Source organism: Pongo abelii, chromosome 2 (genome assembly GCF_028885655.2).
Source record: "Pongo abelii isolate AG06213 chromosome 2, NHGRI_mPonAbe1-v2.0_pri, whole genome shotgun sequence".
NCBI classification, from domain to species: Eukaryota; Metazoa; Chordata; class Mammalia; order Primates; family Hominidae; genus Pongo; species Pongo abelii.
This window is the reverse complement of record NC_085928.1, coordinates 183,534,542-183,555,230: the sequence shown is the minus strand read 5'-3', so window position 1 is coordinate 183,555,230 and position 20,689 is coordinate 183,534,542. Positions and strand designations below refer to the sequence as shown.

Sequence of the window (20,689 nt, the reverse complement as noted above, 5' to 3'; positions counted from 1 at the left end):
CAGGCAGAGGTTGAAACAGTTTGGAGGGCTCAGAAGAAGACAGAAAAATGTGGGAAAGTTTGGAACTTCCTAGAGACTTGAATGATTTTGACAAAAATACTGATAATGATATTGACAATAAAATCTAGGCTGAGGTGGTCTCAGATGGAGATGAGAAACTTGTTGGGAACTGGAAAAAAGGTGATTCTTGTTATGTTTTAGCAAAGACACTGGTGGCATTTTGCTTCTGCCCTGGAGATTTGTGGAACTTTGAACTTGAGAGACATGATTTAGGGTATCTGACAGAAGAAATTTCTAAGCAGCAAAGCATTCAAGAGGTGACTTGGGAGCTGTTAAAGGCATTCCGTTTTTTAAGGGAAGCAGAGCATAAAAGTTCAGAAAATTTGCAGTCTGACAATGCCATAGAAAAGAAAAACCCATTTTCTGAGGAGAAATTCCAGCCAGCTGCAGAAATTCGCATAAGTAACGAGGAGTCAAAAGTGAATCCCCAGGACAATGGTTAAAATGTCTCCAGGGCATGTCTAAGGTCTTCACAGCAGCCCCTCCCATCACAGGCTTGGAGGCCTATGAGGAAAATGTGGTTTTGTGGGCCAGGCTCAGGGTCCATGTGCTGTGTGCAATCTACAGACTTGATTCTCTGCGTCCCAGCTGCTCCAGCCATGACTAAAAGGGGCCAAGGTACAGCTCAGCCCACGGCTTCAGAGGGTGCAAGCCCCAAGCCTTGGCAGTTTCCACATGGTGTTGAGCCTGTGGGTGTACAGAAGTGAAGAATTGAGGTTTGGGACCCTCCACCTAGATTTCAGAAGATGTATGGAAATGCCTGGATGCCCAGGCAGAAGTTTGCTGCAACAGCGGGGCACTCATGGAGAACCTCTGCTAGGGCAGTGTGGAAGGAAAATGTGGGATCAGAGCCACAACACAGAGTCCCTACTGGGGAAACACCTAGTGGATCTGTGAGAAGAGGGCCACCTTCCTCCAGACCCCAGAATGGTAGATCCACCAACAGCTTGCACCATTCACCTGGAAAAGCCACAGACACTTAATGCCAGTCCCTAAAAGCAGCCAGGAGGGAGGTTGGACCCTACAAAGCCACAGGGGTAGAGCTGCCCAAGACCAGGGGAACCCACCCCTCGCATCAGTGTGACCTGGATGTGAGACCTGGAGTCAAAGGACATTATTTTGGAGCTTTAAGATTTGACTGCCCTGCTGGATTTTGGACTTGCATGGGGCCTGTAGCCCCTCTGTTTTGGCCAATTTCTCCCATTTGGAATGGCTGTATCTACCCATTACCTGTACCTTCTTTGAATCTAGGAAGTAATTAGCTTGCTTTTGATTTTGCAGACTTAGCTGGAAGGGGTTTGCCTTTCTTCAGATGAGACTTTGGACTATGGACTTTTGGGTTAATTATGGAATGAGTTAAGACTTTTGGGGACTGTTGGGAAGGCATCATTGATTTTGAAATGTGAGGACATGAGATGTGGAGGGGCCAGGGGCAGAATGACATGGTATGGCTCTATGTCCCCACCCAACTCTCATCTTGAATTGTACTCTCACAATTCCCACGTGTTGTGGGGGGTACCCAGTGGGAGATAATTTGAATCATGGGGGTGATTTCACCCATACTGTTCTCGTGGTAGTGAATAAGTCTCATGTGATCTGATGGTTTTATCAATAGAGTTTCTGCTTTTGCATCTTCCTCATTTTCTCTTGCCGCCACCATGTAAGAAGTGCCTTTCGTCTCCCGCCACGATTCTGAGGGCTCCCTAGCCATGTGGAACTCTAAGTCCAATTAAACCTCTTTTTCTTCCCAGTCTTGGGTGTGTCTTTATCAGCAGCATGAAAACAGACTAATACAGCACAGCACTGGAAGCAGCACTCAGTTCATTGGGCCCAACTTGTTCACCAAGATTGTTCTTCCTGGAGAATGCTTTTCCTATCAGTTTCCTCCTGGAGGGACCACAGCTAGTACCTTTCAAGGCCTGGCTCAAAAGTCAATAAGGCTTCCTTCCCTAGTCCTTCAAGTCATAAAAATACTCCCTTCTTTTATCTCTCAAAACACTTATTACATTTTTTGCAACTAAACACACAGTACTTTTTTCCACAGTAATTTGTAATCTCAGTTTCCATCTTCATTCCTATATTTGGCAAATAGTACTAGGCACTGGAGAAGACAACATGAACAGGAGAGGAATAGCGCTAACATTCATGAAGACAAAAAAGTAACTATTGGGTAATAGGCTTAGTACTTGGGTGATGATGTAACCTGTACAACAAACCCCCATGACACTAGTTTACCTATATAACAAATCTGCACTTGTACCCTTGAATTGAAAATAATTGTTTTAAAAAGACTGAAGTTCACTGGGGGAAGATAGACTTTAAGTAAGTCAATTACACAGAGAGCTATCTAGTAATAAATACTATACCAAGAAGGATAATGCAGGGTATTTCTAGGGGAGATTTAAGAATGTGAAGTGGGAATGATGATCTTCCTGAAGAATTAATCTGGACACTGGGGTCTGAGATTCAGTAGGAGTTGGCAATTGAAAACCAGGGTATAGAATGTGCCAGAAGTAACAGGAAACCCAAATGCTGTGGAGGTTGGGGCTTTCCAAAGAAATCACTGTGAACTGAGAGAAGGGCAGCCCATCAGACTGGAAAGGAGAAAGGATATGACAACTCAAGAATTTGAGTTGGCCATTTTAGGGGTGTGAGATTTTATCCAAAGTATGATGAGAATCATTATAATCATACAAATGACATGATCAGATTACCCTTACACTTTGAGAGTAGAGGGTGTGTCTTTTGAATTGTTGATTTTTAACCACCATCCCCAGAACAATGCATTACATTGGAAGTCCTCAGAAAATATTTCTTGAATGAATGACCCATTAATTCATTACACTATTTTTCATCAATTAACACAACCCTCAGATTTTATTTATCCATCTGTGATGCTTGACCTCTGTGAAGGCATTAGCTTAATTAAACTTGCAGCCAGGGGGGATGAAACATAGAAGAGGTGGAAACAAATTACAGTACAATGGAAATTTCTCATCATGTAGGAGTGTGCATAGATATCCATACAGACTGGCAGCTAATTCCATTATTGTGTGGCAAAAAAGAAAATACAATAAGATTCTAAGATGCCATAATAGCTTTTCTGACAACAAAAAGAGAAAAAGATTAAGGTGACAGCATTGTCTTTTGCATTACAAAACTGAGTATTTCTGCTATAACCATCATTACAACTAATGGCTAAATATTAGATAGCTTCTTCTTTATTTTGTTATTCTGAAGAGAAGGAGGGCTGAAAAAAAATTAACATTAACTACATCAGTTTTACTTTCTATTTATTCTGAAACTATTTTCAGGTGTAATCTCCAAATATTAATTGTTAAATCTAGAATCTACTTAGGAAGCCTGACTTCCAAATGAACAGGAAGGTGAAGGGGGCAAGAGGGGCAAAAATCAATGAGACAGAATGTTATTCAAAAATCATGGGCAATAGTTTTAATGCATATGTAAACTACCACAGGATACATTTTTAAAACCAATTGATGACCCTGTGATCCCACAGAAGAAAATGAATAATCACTCGAGAGCTCAGAAGAGACAGCCTGGTAAAGCTGATTACTTCCCTTGGTATTAAGTTGATGCTTTTGTCTGGAAGGGGCCACCTTTGGGTCACAAGTCATTGCTTTCAGAAGCAACTTAATTATGCCTGCTAGTATCTTTGTAGAGAAGCTAGCACAACCTAAAAAGAGTGCTACATTCTCAACTCATTCTTTAAGCTTATGTTTGTTTGTAGTGAGTTGCTCATGCCTGGGAAGAGTGGAAAATTGCCATTCCTGGTTCCCTGCTTAATTAAAGTCCAGTTAAAAAAATCCCTTGTTGCCAGAGAATAGCTGCGACTTTGGCAGAGGCAGTGCTAAGTCTGAGTATGGCCCTGTGCCAGGGTGTGTCAATCTTGACCCCTTGGAGGATGATGAGCAGAGAGAGGGTAGTTAAACCTTTGTGTCCATTCAGTCCCAGGCTTTTGCTGGAACTGGCAAATACTATAGTGACTATTGTTTAAGGAGTAGCTGTCTACTAGGAACTGGACTAAGACCACCAACGCCTTTCACATAAGGCACCAAACAGCAATAATGGTTTCCTGTCACTCCTGACCTGGCTTAGAGCTCAACCAGTGATCCAAAGGAGAAAGAATATCACACTAGCAATCTTCTTTATATATCTACATCATTTTCTCCCTTCATATAAAAGTTATATTAGTACTAATAACAATAACAAACTTCAAAATAATGCCCTGTTCATGGGCCATTTGTGTAACACAAATAGTATATCAACATATTAATGAATAGAATAGAACATTAACAAAAATGTAATATACACATGGAATATAGGTTGCCAAATAAAGTCACCATTTAAATTCAAATTTTATAATAGGGAGAATGGGATTATAAAGTTTTACAAAATGGAAAAAGATCTTAAGTAATGACGAAAATCCCAAACCGTTATACTTTAAATCTTGTCTTATTGTTCATGTTCTACCTGTTTGAAATAACTTTTAGTAATTCCAACATTCCCTGAGATATCACATTTTTTTCATGGAAGAAAATAGCTCTAATGTACCTTCAGTAAATTATAACAATATAAATAATCCTACTATACTTGTAAGTCTTGATCAAATAATTTATCAAAGTGAAGTATATAAACTCCATATGAAATCACTGAAAAGCTTCAATTACTATTTGTCTCTAATTAATATTCAATTTTTGAATAGAATCCTTCCTCCCTTTGGAATTTTGTACATTATTTAAAATTATTTGTCAATTCAAATAACTACTGATTATACATTTTTTTAAAAAGCAAAAATGAAGATCCCAGGTATTCATTACATAAAGTGGTTACATGTTTAGTTACTAACATCCAAGGCTAGAACACAAGTCGATTTTCATTCATTCATTCAATAAATGTTTATTGATCTCCAGTTATGTACCAGGTACTGTTCTAGGTGATGAAGAGAAATACACTCAGCTCCGAACAAATCAGACAAAAATCCCTACTATGGTGGAGGTTATACAGACTACTAGTATAGTATTCCTTCAAAACAAAAAACGCTTTCCTTCTTAGATGTTGTTATTAAAGACCATGGCGTAAAATAACAGGGACTTTTGGCATCAATCTTGTAGTAACATATGTATTAGAACACTTGGCACAGTTAAACAGGTAATGAAACTGGTGACTTTTTCTACCCATAAGAAAAAGAATAGATAACACTGTCACTTGTGTGTAAAGTGTTGGACAGTAAGTAATACAGATTTAAATTAGAAATGACAGATGCACTGACTTGAAACATAATGGTTGCTGAAGTGAACTTTTATTCCTTTTAGCTCTATAGTTAACTACTAAATTGCTCAAGTTTTATTTTCAAGGTGTGAATACTGTGACAACCATTCACAATATTCACAACGTTCTATGCTGTAATCACTTTTTCTGGTCAGTTCTGTCATAGAAGTGGTGGTTGTCATATGGAAAAAACTTATACTAATGATAATCTCAAGTTAGATTTTATCAAATCAATATTACTTGATTACATGTTTGAACTTGTTGATCTTCCAAGCACAGAAAGTATTCCATATGACAATATGAGAGTATTCATTGTGACTATTTTTTAAAAAGCAATGACAATTTTCAAACATTACAAGTAACCTCTTTTCTTCTCCTGTAGATCTATCATTCATTGGGTGTGTCAGGGAAGAAAAATGAATCATTATGGTTACACAAAACTGATGACAAACATTGGTATAAAAAACAGTATATCAATTGGATGTTTCCCAATAGGCATTTGTTGAGAACCATATGTATACAATAAGACCTTCATATCATTGCCTGATTATTTACTCTTTATAGAAAGTGCCTGTGTTATTTCAATACAGGCAAAATATAACAAAATCATATTCTAAGAAAATATTTGCCCAATATTCAATCTCTTCCCCAACTTCTGCTTTTCCTCCACATGCACTGCCACCATCAAATAAATAAATAAATAAAAGTAAGCAAGCAAACACATTAGTCTATTTATTTTCTAAATTATGCAAAACATAAACAGAATTATAGGTAGAGGAAAGTTGATGACTATGCAGTTCTATTAATGAAGCACCACCTACAGCACCTCCAAAGAGATAGCACGGGCCTCAGCAGGTAGCTCTAATTGTAAGCATATGTAGCATTAGAAAAGTAGGCTACAGAAAAAGAAAAAGTTACTGTGTGGCCTGTCACAAGTGAACTAATATTATATACATAAAGTGTGGCTGGATACGCAGTGAAAATACTAAACTAAAATTTCTATACAAACCAGGAGAAAGTGAAAAAAGTACATATTCTTCTGTTTCATAAGTCAAATCAAAGTTTGTCCACTTGAAGCTAAGTCCTAAGATGTCAACTGCATTAGTTAGATCTAGTCTCAGGCTGGAACTTAATTTCCTGTGATATATCACTGTGGTTTTTGAATTTACATCTGTAGTAGTAACTTAACTTGCATTTGTTCCAAAATGAATTTCATGCTCAACTTGTTTTTCTTAATTAAACTTCCTTTAGCAGTCCCTAATATGTGTATTATTAAAACTCATTAGTCCCATCCACAATTGCCTGTCATTTTTTTGACTACACATTCATATATTGAAGTGCTCTGTTGCTATATATAGGAAGAAAATTAAATAATAAATATGGGGACTTGAACGTTTTATAAGTGTCAGGATGACAGAGTGCCTGCAAGGCCCATAAGGTTTCACACAAAAGAGGCATTACTGCTAAACCTAACATGCTGACACATCTCTGATCTATAAAGTCTGCAGTAATGGCAGCAGTAAAGCGTTTTACCATTGACTAGAATTTCTCTTACATGCAACGGAAATAGGCACAGAAGAGATTATACTGACTGTTATAAAAAGAATTCATATAAAAATCCCCCAAAAGTTTAATGTCTAATAATTTCAAATGCCTGGAATGATTCACTAGTTTTCCCTGACTTCACTTAAGCTTTGAGTTGACAGTCATTCTCTATCACACAGGTTAGCTACCAAATGGCTGTGGGGATTTTTGTTTGTTTGATTTTACTTTGTTTGGAGGATGACTCTTGAAGGCAGAGATTATTCAGATCATTTTATACCAATATAGTAATATTTGATATTATCAACATTATTTCATTAATAGCAGAACAAAAGTGACCAGCAAATGTGTTACTATTAAGGAATCATTTTTCTTAGAAATAATTTTCTTAGAAACAGAATGTTGTTATCCCACAGGATTATATGGTTAGCTACCTCATGATGTTTTAAATTATCTCTTAAAAAGCAATAAAAACCTTAGACTCATCATGAGTGTTCACAAATTTGATATTTTTCAATGCTTGGCAAATTCAATATGTCAAAAACTTAAATTTTAAATTAATTGAAAGTTGGTTTTTGTTCTTTTTTATTTCTCAATAAAGCAAAAGAGATGGAAGATTTGCACTTGGAAGTGTCATGTGTTAAATTTCAACAAGTCATTTAAAAATAATTGCCCTTATCACTTTGCTTCTAACTAAGAGTGTGTTGCTAACTTCTTTTTAACGTAAAATAACATTTAATGTAGTTAATCATCTTAAAATCATAGAAAGAATCTATAGCAAATGTGTTAGCTTGTCCTGAATGTTAGGCCAGTTGCAATACATAAAAGGTTTTTGAGGGACAGGTGCAGCTGTCAAGCAAAACTCCAGTGAATGCAACATCAGTTTTTCCATAGTGATAAGTTAGGGGAATCCAATGTTATTTCTTGTCACTTATATCAGAAACTGTGCTTGCAGATTTCCAGGGCTAATTGACAGCTTCCATCTCTTTACCCCAAACTACCACATTTTGTGTTACTCTGATAGAAAATTCACAACTCATCAAGGCTACCATGTTCTTTTTAATAATTAGGACCAAAAACATGTATTGGGTAAGATAGAGCTAAATGGAATTAATTTTCTAAGTGCATGCCTCAGGTTTTTCAATAGTTCTTAGAACCATCCACTCTATTAGGGAGAGCATTTATCTAACTGGGTAGCTTGCTCTTCATTTACTGGCCACAACTTTTAAAAAATTTTTGGTGTGTAGTTTTGTATATACTTATTTCCATTGTTATTGGCTTTCCAAAGTGGATTCACTACCTACAATGTTTACCAAAGTTTTGTGTATGTACTGCTTGTAGAAACAAAGGATACAGCCCCTCCAAGTAGATTATAACAAAGAGTAGGTCACTTTCTCTGTTTTCATTTTAACTGACAAAAGAGAATATAATAGGGGAGTAGAAAGTATTGTTTATTCTGACAGAAATATATTTTCCAGGCACTACAAAGGCACATTCAGTTAAGTCTTCCATTTTAATACTATGGCACATGCAATGACTACTGATTTAATGGTTTTGGAATATGCAGATCAATTTTAAAAGGACCTTCTTTTTCATGTTTCAAATTATCCATCGATTTTTATATCAACAGCCATATTCTCTATTAGCTTAAAAAAGAGAAATTCCAACCCACCTACCACTCACCTTCATTACTTATTTGCTGTTACCACTTAATGATATTTGCTAGCTGTCTTTTTAAAATCCGTTTAAACTTTGAAAATATTTTAAACACTATTAGACAGTGTGGCTAGGATCAGTGGCTAGACTGTGCCAATACACAGAACATCCATTCTTCTACTCTCAGCCTGCACATGAACCACGTGACTTACAGCAGAGTAAAAAGAGACTAACCTAGCTTCTCAGATATCACCTTAAAACTAACAATTGGGTTTGCAGAAACTATTTATTGTTATTTCTATAATCTCTAAATAAGCTTACACAATGTCTACTGAAATATGAAATATCTATCTTTTCCAGTTTAGAATTCCTGGGAGACAAAAGTTTTTTATTTTGCTATTTCATCTTTAAAAAACAAATCTCATATGCATGCTTCAAAATTAGATTTCAGAAACACACATACACACACAAATCCAGGAAGAAAGTTTGGTTAGACTAATCTTCTAATAATCAGAATGTCGCATGTATCTGGAATTCCTGAAAAAAAGTACTAGAGAATGAGTGTGCTTCAGATGACATTGAAGAGTTGCCTTTTGATGAGTTCACACACAACAGACTTCAGTGGTAAAACCACAAAAGTATCTGCATACACTTCATAACCTGTAAACCAGAAATCCCTGAAAAAAGGTAGCACTTTTCTTCTAAAGATTAGAACATACAAAATGTATGTTTTATCTTTTATCCATCTCCATTTTATTCCAAAGCATTTGAATGTCTACAAGTTTAAAATTTAACGAATTGGCTTTAAAAAAAAAAGCCAACTAAAATTGTGATGTTGAAGTCTCAGATTCGTTAACCTACTGAACACATTTATATACATCCCTCAAATAAATCAGTTCTTTGTATGCAATTGTTCTGAAGCTACGTGGACTCCAAAATTACTTCAGAATAATATGCTTTTCTGGGTTCCAAAGCAACTTTTAGTTGCCTGAGTCAATTCATATTCACTGATTTGAGTGATTAATTATAGCTGCTGAAATTGATTTCGTTCTGCAAATAAAGATGAGTTTTTCTTGGGAGCTACAAAATTCTTAAAAAAAGAAAAAATTCCTGAATTCAGCTGCAAGAAAATGTCTGGGAACGCGCGCGCACCGCTCAGTCGGAAAGAAAAGCCAGTAAGTGGCGAGGCAGGCAGGGCAGGAATGCATCAGAAATGCAGCCGTCTGCCTGGCGCACTCGCTAGCCTGGGCCCTCGGCAAAAAGCCTGCAACGTCTTCCTGGGCTGCTCCAACTCGAAGAAAGTTACCTTGGACTTGTATTACGGAAAGTCGTGCAAGTGAATTACAAGACAACATGTGTGGCCAGCCACCCACTTCTAGTGTCTCTATCCGGTGCAGTGACCCTGTAACCCTTTAGTGTCCGGTTGAGAGAAGCGGGAAGCGGGAAGGGGTAGGAAGAGAGGGGTGGGGGAGGAGACAACATGAAAACAGCCAATTCCCCCTGCAAAATATGCCCCTAGAAGCCACGACAGCCGCCGAAACGGCGGCCGAAGCACCAGCGATTTCTACTTGGGCTTTTCCGCTCTACATGCAGGTTTTCCAAGGCACCGCTGTCTCCTCTCCTTAAAGTATTGCTAGGAGAAAGCACTGGATCTGGGAAGCATCTCCCAACTGAGAGATTTTCAATGCAAAGTTGAGAGCTTGGAGAGCTGCTTGGCTCCCCCACCGACGCCACAAAAATCAGGCTTTTAGCTCGATCTAGGTAGCTCCCTAGCGATCCCCCCGGGGATGCGCGAGGTGGTTTTACATTCCCCTTTCTCTCTCCATTTCACAGGCACCGCGTCCGCATCACCTTCCGCGCAGTGGCACAAAACCCTCGCAGCCCCCTCCCAATAAAAGAGCCACAAACTTACCCTCAGCAAGATAAATCCACAGAGGGAGCCCCCTCATCTTTCCCCGGTCCCTTTGCAATGATTCAAGGAGACGGTTTGTACAACACTTCGCCGTCAAATTCAAGCTGAAATGGTCCAAGTATTTACCAGTTTCTAGACGCTTTTTTGAAATCTCGAGCACCCGGTAATTCTTGTTTCAGGAATGAAGACGCTTCCTTTTCTCTTTTTTTGCTTTAAGCATCCGCAACCCCAGTTTTGCACCCCTCCCTCCTTTTTTATTCACCCACGGACACTTCCAAAACGTGTCGATTGATCCTTTTTTCTCTCGAGATGCAACCACGATCCAGAATCCTGGGGACCCAAAGCCACCTCCATGTAAATCCGACCATCAGGCAAGAAATACAAATGATCAAACAACGTTACTTCTTTCGGCTGCAATCAGATAATCCTACTAATCCAATAGATTTATCTCGATTGGAAATTGACCTCAAAAATGAATTCCCGGTGCTGATGTCCAGAAGAACAATTTCATAACCCTGCTCGGGTGACTGAAAAAAAACTCTGGTTTCTTTCTTTCTTTTTTAAAAAATCTTTTTTGGATTCTGGGTGCACTCCTCGAAAAAAAAAAAAAAAATGCCGAGGACCCTGGTTTTACCCTAATATAGGTTTCTACTCCAAATCGGTGCAGGATGAAAAATGGTACAAAGATACCCCTAGTGGCTCGAGGCGATATTGCAGGGATCTCACTTTTTTTCCCATCCCCTCTCCTCACCTTTTTTTTTTTTCTGCCCCTTTAGGTAACTGGCTACTGTAGTAGTTAAAGAAGGCTGAACTGCAATTAACATGAATAGTATATGACTACTTGAATATAGCATCTGATGTTTCTTTGTTTTATGTTTAAAGACTGAATCTTCTGTGCTTCTGTCTCCTCTGGATTCTATTTTTTTTTGTCTACAAAAATTTCCCCAATGGCAGTTAGTAGCCAAAATGCCAATTTGAGGCAACTCGGTGATTTCAAAGCAATTGTATTTGTTTCTTTAATAACTATCGATCTAGAAGAAGCCTTACTCTTCCTGAGATATGCTGCTTTTGGAAAAACATTTAAAATGTTATTTCCTTTAAAGGAATGTGATTGTGTGTGTGTGTATTCTTAGACAATCTCTTACTCATTTGGGATGTTTAGTGTTCATTCAGCAAAGCAAGTGATAGCTCCTGTAAGCCTGTGGTCACAGAACAAGACCTAAGAGTCATTACATAGGCCTCAATGTTGCTTACCTGAATGCTTTGAAATTCAATGACCTCAAGATTACCCCTAGCATTTCCGACAGGCTCCAGAGAAAGAGTCAATGCAAGGAATTTCAGGACTTTGTTTTCCCAAGCGCTCTAATCACACTTTGAGGGCTTGAAACACAAATTGGGCCTAGTAAACCAGAGAAGTTGAATTCTCTTTTATGGTGACGGGTTCTGTAGCTGCAAGGAGTCCAAGATACTCCTTCTTAACTGACTAAATAATTAAGCCTTTTTAGTGTACAAGCTGTTAAGGAGTCAAAAGACCTTTCTTCTACCACTGGTGTTGCTATTAATTGGCTTTGTGACTTTGGGCCATCATATTTTGGCCCACAGCTAATTTATCTATTAACACTAAGGGGTAAACCCATATAAATCAACAAATATACATGTTCCTGGATGGGAGAATCAATACGGTAAATTAATCTATAGAACTAATGTAATTATTAATAAACTCTACTACAATATTTTGTGGAAGCTGGAAAGTTAATTCTAAAATGTGTTTGCAAGGGCAAAGGGTAAGAAATTATCAATACAATCTGAAGAACAAGGTTCAGGAAGTTCCCATATGAACTATTAAGGCTTAACATAAAATAACAGTAACTGAGGCAATGCAGATTTGGTTCAGGGCTAGAAACTAGTCCAATGGAACAGAATAGAAAGTCCAGAAGAATATTCATGGATTTGTGGAAACTTGATATATAACTGGTGACATTCGAAAGCATTGAGGGAAGATAACATATTCAGACACTGAATTAGCCATATGAAATAATGATAATACAAGATTGCAATTTCACATGTATGTATGTTAAGGTGGGTTAAAGACCTAAAGATTCTGAGCAAAATTTTACAACATTTAGAGGGAAATAGCTTTATGATTTTGGGTAGATGAGAACAGAAGGGTTTACTAAACAACATAAAAAAGCCAAAGTCCATAAAGAAATAATATTAAATTTGATATATTAAAATAACATAATTATATACATCAAAATGTACACTCATTAAAGATATTTGCAATGCATATAATCAAAGAAGGATTACTATCCAAAGTACATAAAGGGTCTTATAAAAGATAAAAAATATAATAGGAAAGAATGGGTTAAGGAAATCAATAGTTGATTGACAGAAAAAGATTCTCAATGTCCAATAAGCATCTGAAAAAGGTCCTCAATCCCCCTAGTTATTAGAGACATGCAATTCAAAATAATGAGATTTTTGTTTCCCAGTCATGAAATTGGCAGAAATTTACAAGTCCAGCAAAACTTAATATTGATGAAAATGTGAAGAAATTACGGAGAGTATATGATAGTACAAGTTCAGAAAGCAGTTTAGCAATAGTTGAACATTTTTATGTCCTATAATCCAGTTTTTCCACTCCTAGAACTATTCATTCCAGAACTATTTGAAAGAGAAAAAAACAGTAGGAGAGAGAAATAATCTAAACACCTTTAGATAAATAGCTGGACAAAATATTTATAGAATATTTATATACTGCAATAGTAGAAACAGTAACAAGAAAAATGAATGTTACCTTAGCTCCTTGAGTTGATATAAATGAATCTCAAAAAATATAATGTGGAGCAACAACAACAAAGGATGTTGTGGAAAGATGCTTATAGGATGATGACATTTGTATATAAAATTCAAAAACATGCAAAATAATTACATCTATTATATTTGATCACATACCTATATAGAGCAAAATATATCAACATGTATGATAATGACAAACATGATATTCAGGGTAGAGGTTACTGTGGGGAGGGTGCCAAGTAAATGAAATTGGAAAGGCATCACCAGAAGCTTCAACTGTATCTATTGTGCTCTATTTCTTAGCCTGAATCTTGAGTACACGGGTGTTTACAATATTACTATATAAATTGTTTATATGCTTTAAATATTTTATTAAAATTAAAGATTTAGACTACATTATTTCTGTGAATCTTTACCATATTATACAATTTTCTAATTAAAAAATATGTGAAAAAATGAAATATCAATATTTCATAATGTGCTTTTTATATGGAGATTTTTTTTAAAAACTGTACTACTGAATATTTCTAAGAAGTGTAAATGGAATGGTGCTTACTTATTTCTATAATTGATATTAGAAATTCTAGCTAGGAAGCAAAAATTACTACCTAAATGGGAAAATCTGATTGAAATTTAAAAAAATATATATGTAATCCTCAACTAGCTCTTTCTTGTATTTTCCTTTGATCTTACAAATAGTAACAGGGCCTCTGAAATTGTGAAACAGTCAATCAACTGATTGATTATGTTCAGTCTGACCAGTTAACTATAAACTACCAAAGCCAGAGTAGCCATAAGCCAAAATTACAACATGAAAGAAAACTCACCCAGAGTATTTAAAATATGTATGTGAATTCAAATAAGAAGACTTTGTTGATATGAAATATGAGGACTGGAAACCTCATTTCACAATCACTAGGCATTATATTTCATAATCCATGCAAAAGAGATACCAAATATTAGAAAAGGCATTTTTTATAACTCAATTGAGCAGTTAATACTATTCAATGCACCCTGGACTCAGGAAAAATGCTTGAGTTAATTTTCAAACAATCAATTTTCAACTATTCTGAATAGATTTCCTGGAAATAACCAAAACAGATTTGTGATGAGGAAATAGTGATATGCCAATTTAATTTCCTTTGATAATAGAAAGATAAGGGAGAAGAAGCAGATGTACCATTATATTTCTGAAATTTGGAGAGGTTGACATTCTTTCAGCAACCACTTATTGAATACCTCCTGTATACTGGGCACAACCCAAAGTATATCATAGGAGAGTTGACTTTAAAACAGCCAACTACCACAAATCTTTAGTTTCCTATTGATGATTTATTTGTTGAGTGCAAATGACTATTACTATTATCAATTAATATTTCAGCATCCATACTGAACAAGTATTAGATATTAATGTAGAACTGAAGGTTCATTTTTCAGTATGTTTAAGAGTAAAGTGGGTTGACAGAGTAAGGTAGTCAATGAAGAAAGAGGAGTAAAAGGAGGAGAAGTGGAAGGAGAAGGAGGGATAGAGGAAAGGTGTTTGAGGATAAAAATGTGAATCAAATTCATTTATCTCCCTGGTGATTTACTGACAGAGAGGATAGAAACATACTTAATATTTGTATCCCTCATGATACAAATTATTAGTAAATGACTGACTTAATAGATCAAACAATAAAACTAGTTGCTATATGAAGAGAATAAACTCTCTAATGAAGAGAATCTCTTCATTAGATGGGCTTGCTAATTTCTTCAGAAAATGAAATCAATACAGGAGGGAAGTAAAAATTAGTATGAATAATAATAATGGAAATAAAAGACCAAGATTGGCAAACCCGAGCACTATAGGGCATTCCAATTTAACCGTGTTATTAAAATTTCAGCTCTGATAAAAAACATCTTAGAATTACATATCTTATTTTGGTTTCTATAGCAAATAGAAAATGATGGATTGATTAATACCAAATGGATCATGTGAGGGAGTAGCATGGTTTTCATAACAAATAGATGAGTAAGTATTTCATTGTTGCTTTTAATACAAAAGAGTTATTTTGGGAAAAGGTGGATTTTTTCTGAAAAATCACATAAGTGCACATCTTTTATGACCAGGTCAAATCAATTCAGCTCTGGCTTGTGATAAACGTTTTAGGATGTTGTGAAAGATTGCAGCTCAGTGTCTGAAAAAGAAATAACCGAAATATTTCATGTACCCCATAAACATATATACCTACTATATACCCACAACAATTATTTAAAAATAATTTAAAAAATTCTGAAGCTGGAAATAAAATAAAACAGAATTGTAAAGCAAGTCTGGAGAAAAAAAAAATCCTCTACTATCTTCAGAACTCCCCTGATGTAACCTCATATTAAGTGCTCAAGACTTGAATCTAAATGAATGGCAATTGGGAATTATGAAAGAAACAAAAATAAAAAGTGGTGCAACATTGTAAGTTCTAACTACTGCAAAGGTGACTGTTTACAAAGAGGTTCTTTCTATGGGGAAGAATCTACTCCCACAATCCTGCTTAATTAGAAAAGACTACTTAAAATGCTTGACTGGTACTGACTATATTTCAGATACGTATTGGGAGAACACACCTGCCTGGATGCCAAATATACCAGATGTATCTTTATATTTCATGGAATAGAGATTGGCAATGGAAACTAAGGAAGTGATGATCAAGACTAGACATTTTGTTTGTTTGTTTATTTATCTTGAGACCTGGTCTCACTGTCTTGCCCAGGCTGGAGTGCAGAGGCACGATCATGGCTCACTGCAGCCTCAAACTCCCCGGGCTCAGGTGATCCTCCCATGTCAGCCTCCTGAGTAGCTGGGAATACAGGCGCCATGCCATCACATCAGGCTAATTTTTGTATTTTTTTCTAGAGACAAGGTTTCACTATGTTGCCCAGGCTAGCCTTGAATTCCTGAGCTCAAGCAATCTGCCCACCTTGGCTGTGCTGGGATTACAGGCATAGCCACTGCGACTACCCAAGACTAGATATTTTAGCATGAGACTGCCACTTTTGAAATGGGGCTTTTTCATCAATGTTGGTTAGAGATGCTAAAAGACATTTACAGAGGGACTCTTACAAGGGTTTAAATCAGAAATAAATCCAGATTTTCAAAACAAACTTGAATAATTCTGACTTGTTAAAAACTTTCAAATAATGGTGCCATTATGCTAATAATTAAGATTCTGCTTTCTTTTAGAAAGAGGTCTTTTTTACATCTATAATTTATACATTTATTTAATTGGTAAAATTGAAAAATATAGAAATTTCCAATTTCAAAGGTTTTAGCTAATAATAGCATAATGCATTATTTTGCAGAATATTTTCTTCATTTTTGAATGTAAGTACATTTGTGAGGCAGTATTTACGCTGACCCTCTAATAACCTCAGAGCAGGTTCTCTTGATATTTTGGTGGCTTTTAATTCCATAGTACCATGATTGATTTTGATATTGCAATGTAGTATAGAATGAGTTAAATTGTATAAAATTATCTTAGATGTTTCTTAAGTACTGAAAAAACACAATCAGGAAATCATCTTATTAAATATCATTCATTAATGCTTATTGTAAAATATTAGTTTATTTGAGTCTATGTTTCCAGTATTAGCAGAATATACTATAAAGTTTGACCTAATAGGATGGGAAACCACATGAAAATTAATGTTCTATAGTTCAAGATGGAAAGAGAAATTTTTAGTTATATCCCAGTGGCACTGACATCTCATTGACTTCACAGACAAGAGTTGGGTACTCTTTTTTTGAATAGGATTTTATGCTAATTACATAATTAAAAGTAAACACTAGCCTGAATTTTCATTATTGTTTAATTAGCAACTTAATGAGCATCTTCTACCTGTCCCAAAATATTTAGTTCCATGATTTCCAAAATATTAAATAAAGGAACCCTTAAAATTACATCATCTTCTTTTTTTTTTTTTTTGAGACGGAGTCTGGCTCTGTCGCCCAGGCTGGAGTGCAGTGGTGCGATCTCAGCTCACTGCAAACTCCCCCTCCCGGGTTCACGCCATTCTCCTGCCTCAGCCTCTCGAGTAGCTGGGACTACAGGTGCCCACCCCCACCCAGCTAATTTTTTGTATTTTTAGCAGAGGCAGGGTTTCACAATGTTAGCCAGGATGGTATTGATCTCCTGACCTCGTGATCCACCTGCCTCAGCCTCCCAAAGTGCTGGGATTACAAGCGTGAGCGACCGCACCTGGCCTAAAATGACATCTTCTAAAGGAATGGTTATTTCTCTGTCTTCTTATCTCTCTGTCTCTATCTATCTGTCTATATATCTGTCTATCTATCTATCCATCTATCACCTATCTATCTACACATTACTCTGTCTCTTTAGTTAATCTTTGATTACTTACAAGAAACTGAGAAAATATGTCACAAGTTTTTCAAAAATGATATATTTTTCTATGATCATTTGTGTTTGGTTTTAGAGTTTGCTTTTGCTTGTATGTGAATAAAATTATTTCTGATGACCTAGAAACAAGCAGAATGATTTAATTAAACAGAATGACAAAACTATGTTACATTCAATGCACAAGAAATTGTTCAACCTTTCAACCGTCATAAAATTCATGACTCTCAGCCTTTTCTTGTGTCCTCTTCTATAAAAGTTTCTCAAACCTTCCCTAGTGATAAACAAGCTAACAAATGGTGGATTTGTTACAAAAAAAAACAAACAACAATTAAATTTTGACCCTTTATTTATAAATTGTACTAGTAGGAAGGGAGAGAAGGAAAGCAGGACATAGTAATGTTTCAGACATAGTTGTTTACATAGATTAAGCAGAAAAGGCAATGTTAAGATAGTTCAAAGCATGATTTGTTACGTCACAAAATAGACTATGAGGATAGATGGTTTATGTCTTAACAGAAAGTATACTCATTATATGATGGAATGAGAATATAATTCTTGGCTTATGTGTAATACATTAAACCAACTCACAATTCACATCCTCATCATTCATAAGTCTGGTGAAGCTATAAGATATATCTTACAGCTGAAATTCATCATACAGGGGCTCAAACTAATCATTAAAACAACTAGAGTATATTTGAACAGTGGCCCAAAGAACTGCAGTTTTAAAGTTCCTTCATAGACTCACAAACTCCTTTTGCCAAACAGAAAAAGCCCAAGAAGGTAAGTGACTTAACTAAGATCACATTGAGGTCAGCAGCATCGCCCAGATGAGAAGCCGTTGTGCCATGCCACACCTGACTTGATGTTTCTTATGATTGTTTTTTGGTATTACAGTTTCGTTGATCTTAAAATATTGGACCACAACCAAAATTTAAAAATTGAAATTAACAAATCAAGAAAGAGTATCATTAAATATACTTAATATGGTAATTAGAATAATACCCTCCACCACCCCCCCCCCCACAAAGATGTCTTAATTCCTGGAATCTGTGCATATGCCACTTTATATGGCAAAAGAGACTTTGCAAATGTGATTAAATTGAGGATCTTGAGATGGAGAGATGATTCTGGGTTATCCAGATGGGTATCAAGTAATCACAAGGGTTTTTATTAGAGGAAGGCAGAGGGGTCAAGGGTCAGAATCAGAGTAAGAGATGTGATAACAGAAACAGAGATGAGAGAGAAAGAGACAGTCAGAAAGATTTGAAGATGCTACACTCTTAGCTTAGAAGACGAAAGAAGGAGCTGCAAGCCAGGGAAAACAGGTGGTCTCTAGGCAAGAAAACAGAATTTTTTCTAGAACTTCCAAAAAGAACACAGCCTTTGCCAATCATTGTAGATTTCTGACATCCTAAACTGTAAGATAATAAATTTGTGTTGTTTTTAGCCACTAAATTTGTGGGAATTTGTTATAGCTACAATAGAAACTAATACACTTAATTAAAAATATTAAATTAAAGATATTAAAAATATTATGGAAATAATTAGTGCTGCCCATAGAAGCATAGTGTGAACCACACAGGAAATTTTAAATTCCCTAGCATCCACATTAAAAAATGAAGAATCAAGTTAAATTAAATTTAATACTGTATTATATTTAGCCCAATATGTCAAAGTATTATCACTTCAACATATAATCAATATGAAAGACTATTATTGAGAAATTTAATTGCTTTCATATAAATATATTCAAAATCCAATGTGTATATTATATTTAAGGCACATCTCAACTTGGAATAATTCCTTTTCAATAGCTCAACAGCCACATATGGCTAGTGACTACCATAAAGGATAGTGCAGCTTTAGATTATAAGAAACAAGTTAAAAAGAAAACTGTATATATTATTCCGTATCATTCTAAAGCTCTGTCACAATCTAGATAAAGAATCACAAAGGCTTCTACAAATTATCAGGATGGCTTTACAGGCAAGTTTCTGAAAACTTTGTATTTGAGAATTATATTTAAAAAGAAAGATCTGAAAAGAAATGAAACTTAAAAACAACATGAAAGAAGAGTATGATTACCTAATGATACTGAGTTGACTGACGTTTGTAAAAATGCCAGCAATAATAGAAAGAAATTTATCTGGTATTTTTAGAAGAAAGTGATAGCCAAGGATGGGATCAGAATAACATTGCTTGGGGCCAACTACATAATATGAACAAATGACCAAGAGAAAAGCAAAACTATTAAATCTCAGCTCCAATTGCTTCATAGGGAAGAATAGTGTTTGAACTGAAAAAGAATATGATGGTGAGGAAATAAGAAAGCCTGAAGGTAACTTAAATTTGTTTTAAGATTTCAGGTCCAAATCTGTTACCTAATTTAGAACACCAAAAGTATGTGAAGAAGTGTTCTTGGAACTAATATCTATTATTTTTAAGTCACCACGAAAAAGTGCCATGAAAATTAACTGTCCTGGTTTTCAAACAAGATTCCATAAACTGAAGTTTACCAATCTTGACATTAACTGAAATTCTAAAACTGATGCTCATATGTGTTTGCTAAGTGTAAAGTCACCATAATTTTTCTTTTTCTTTTTTTTTTTTTTTTTTAGAATTACTGGAGCTGGGTGCAGTGGCTCACACCTGTAATCCTAGGGCTTTGGGAGGCCAAGGTCTTTGAAGCCAGGAATTTAAGGCCAGCTTTGGCAACATAGTGAGACCCTGTCTCTACACAAATTTTTTTAAAAATAGCCCGGCATGGTGGCGTGAGACTGTGGTTCTAGCAACTTGAGAGACTGAGGCGGGAGGGTCACTCAAGCCCAGGAATTGGAGGCTGTAGTGAGCCATGACTGTGCCACTGCACTCTAGCCTAGGTGACAGAGTGAGCTCCTGTGTTTTTTAAATAATTATTGGAGTGGCAGATCAAATGTGTCATTTGCCTAGTTTATCTTAACTGCATCCAAGGGCTTTTACAAAAGTCACTCCTAGTTTTCTTGTGAACAAAACTGTGACATATGGGCTAAATTAT

The 20,689-nt window shown here is 36.0% G+C and overlaps 1 protein-coding gene across 8 annotated transcripts in view; it reads right to left on the bottom strand.

Annotated features, from left to right (window-relative positions):
- NLGN1 (neuroligin 1) overlaps positions 1–20,689 on the bottom strand; it is an 886,466-nt gene that overhangs the window by 695,902 nt on the left and 169,875 nt on the right. The window contains exon 1 of one of the 8 annotated variants that reach the window (XM_054553005.2): positions 10,463–12,071. The exons of 6 other annotated variants lie outside the window; for them this stretch is intronic. The gene's annotated coding sequence lies outside the window, so the exon portion shown is untranslated. Of the gene's footprint in view, positions 1–10,462; positions 12,072–20,689 lie in introns of those variants that run through there. One more of the 8 variants, XM_063722334.1, reaches the window with a different exon arrangement.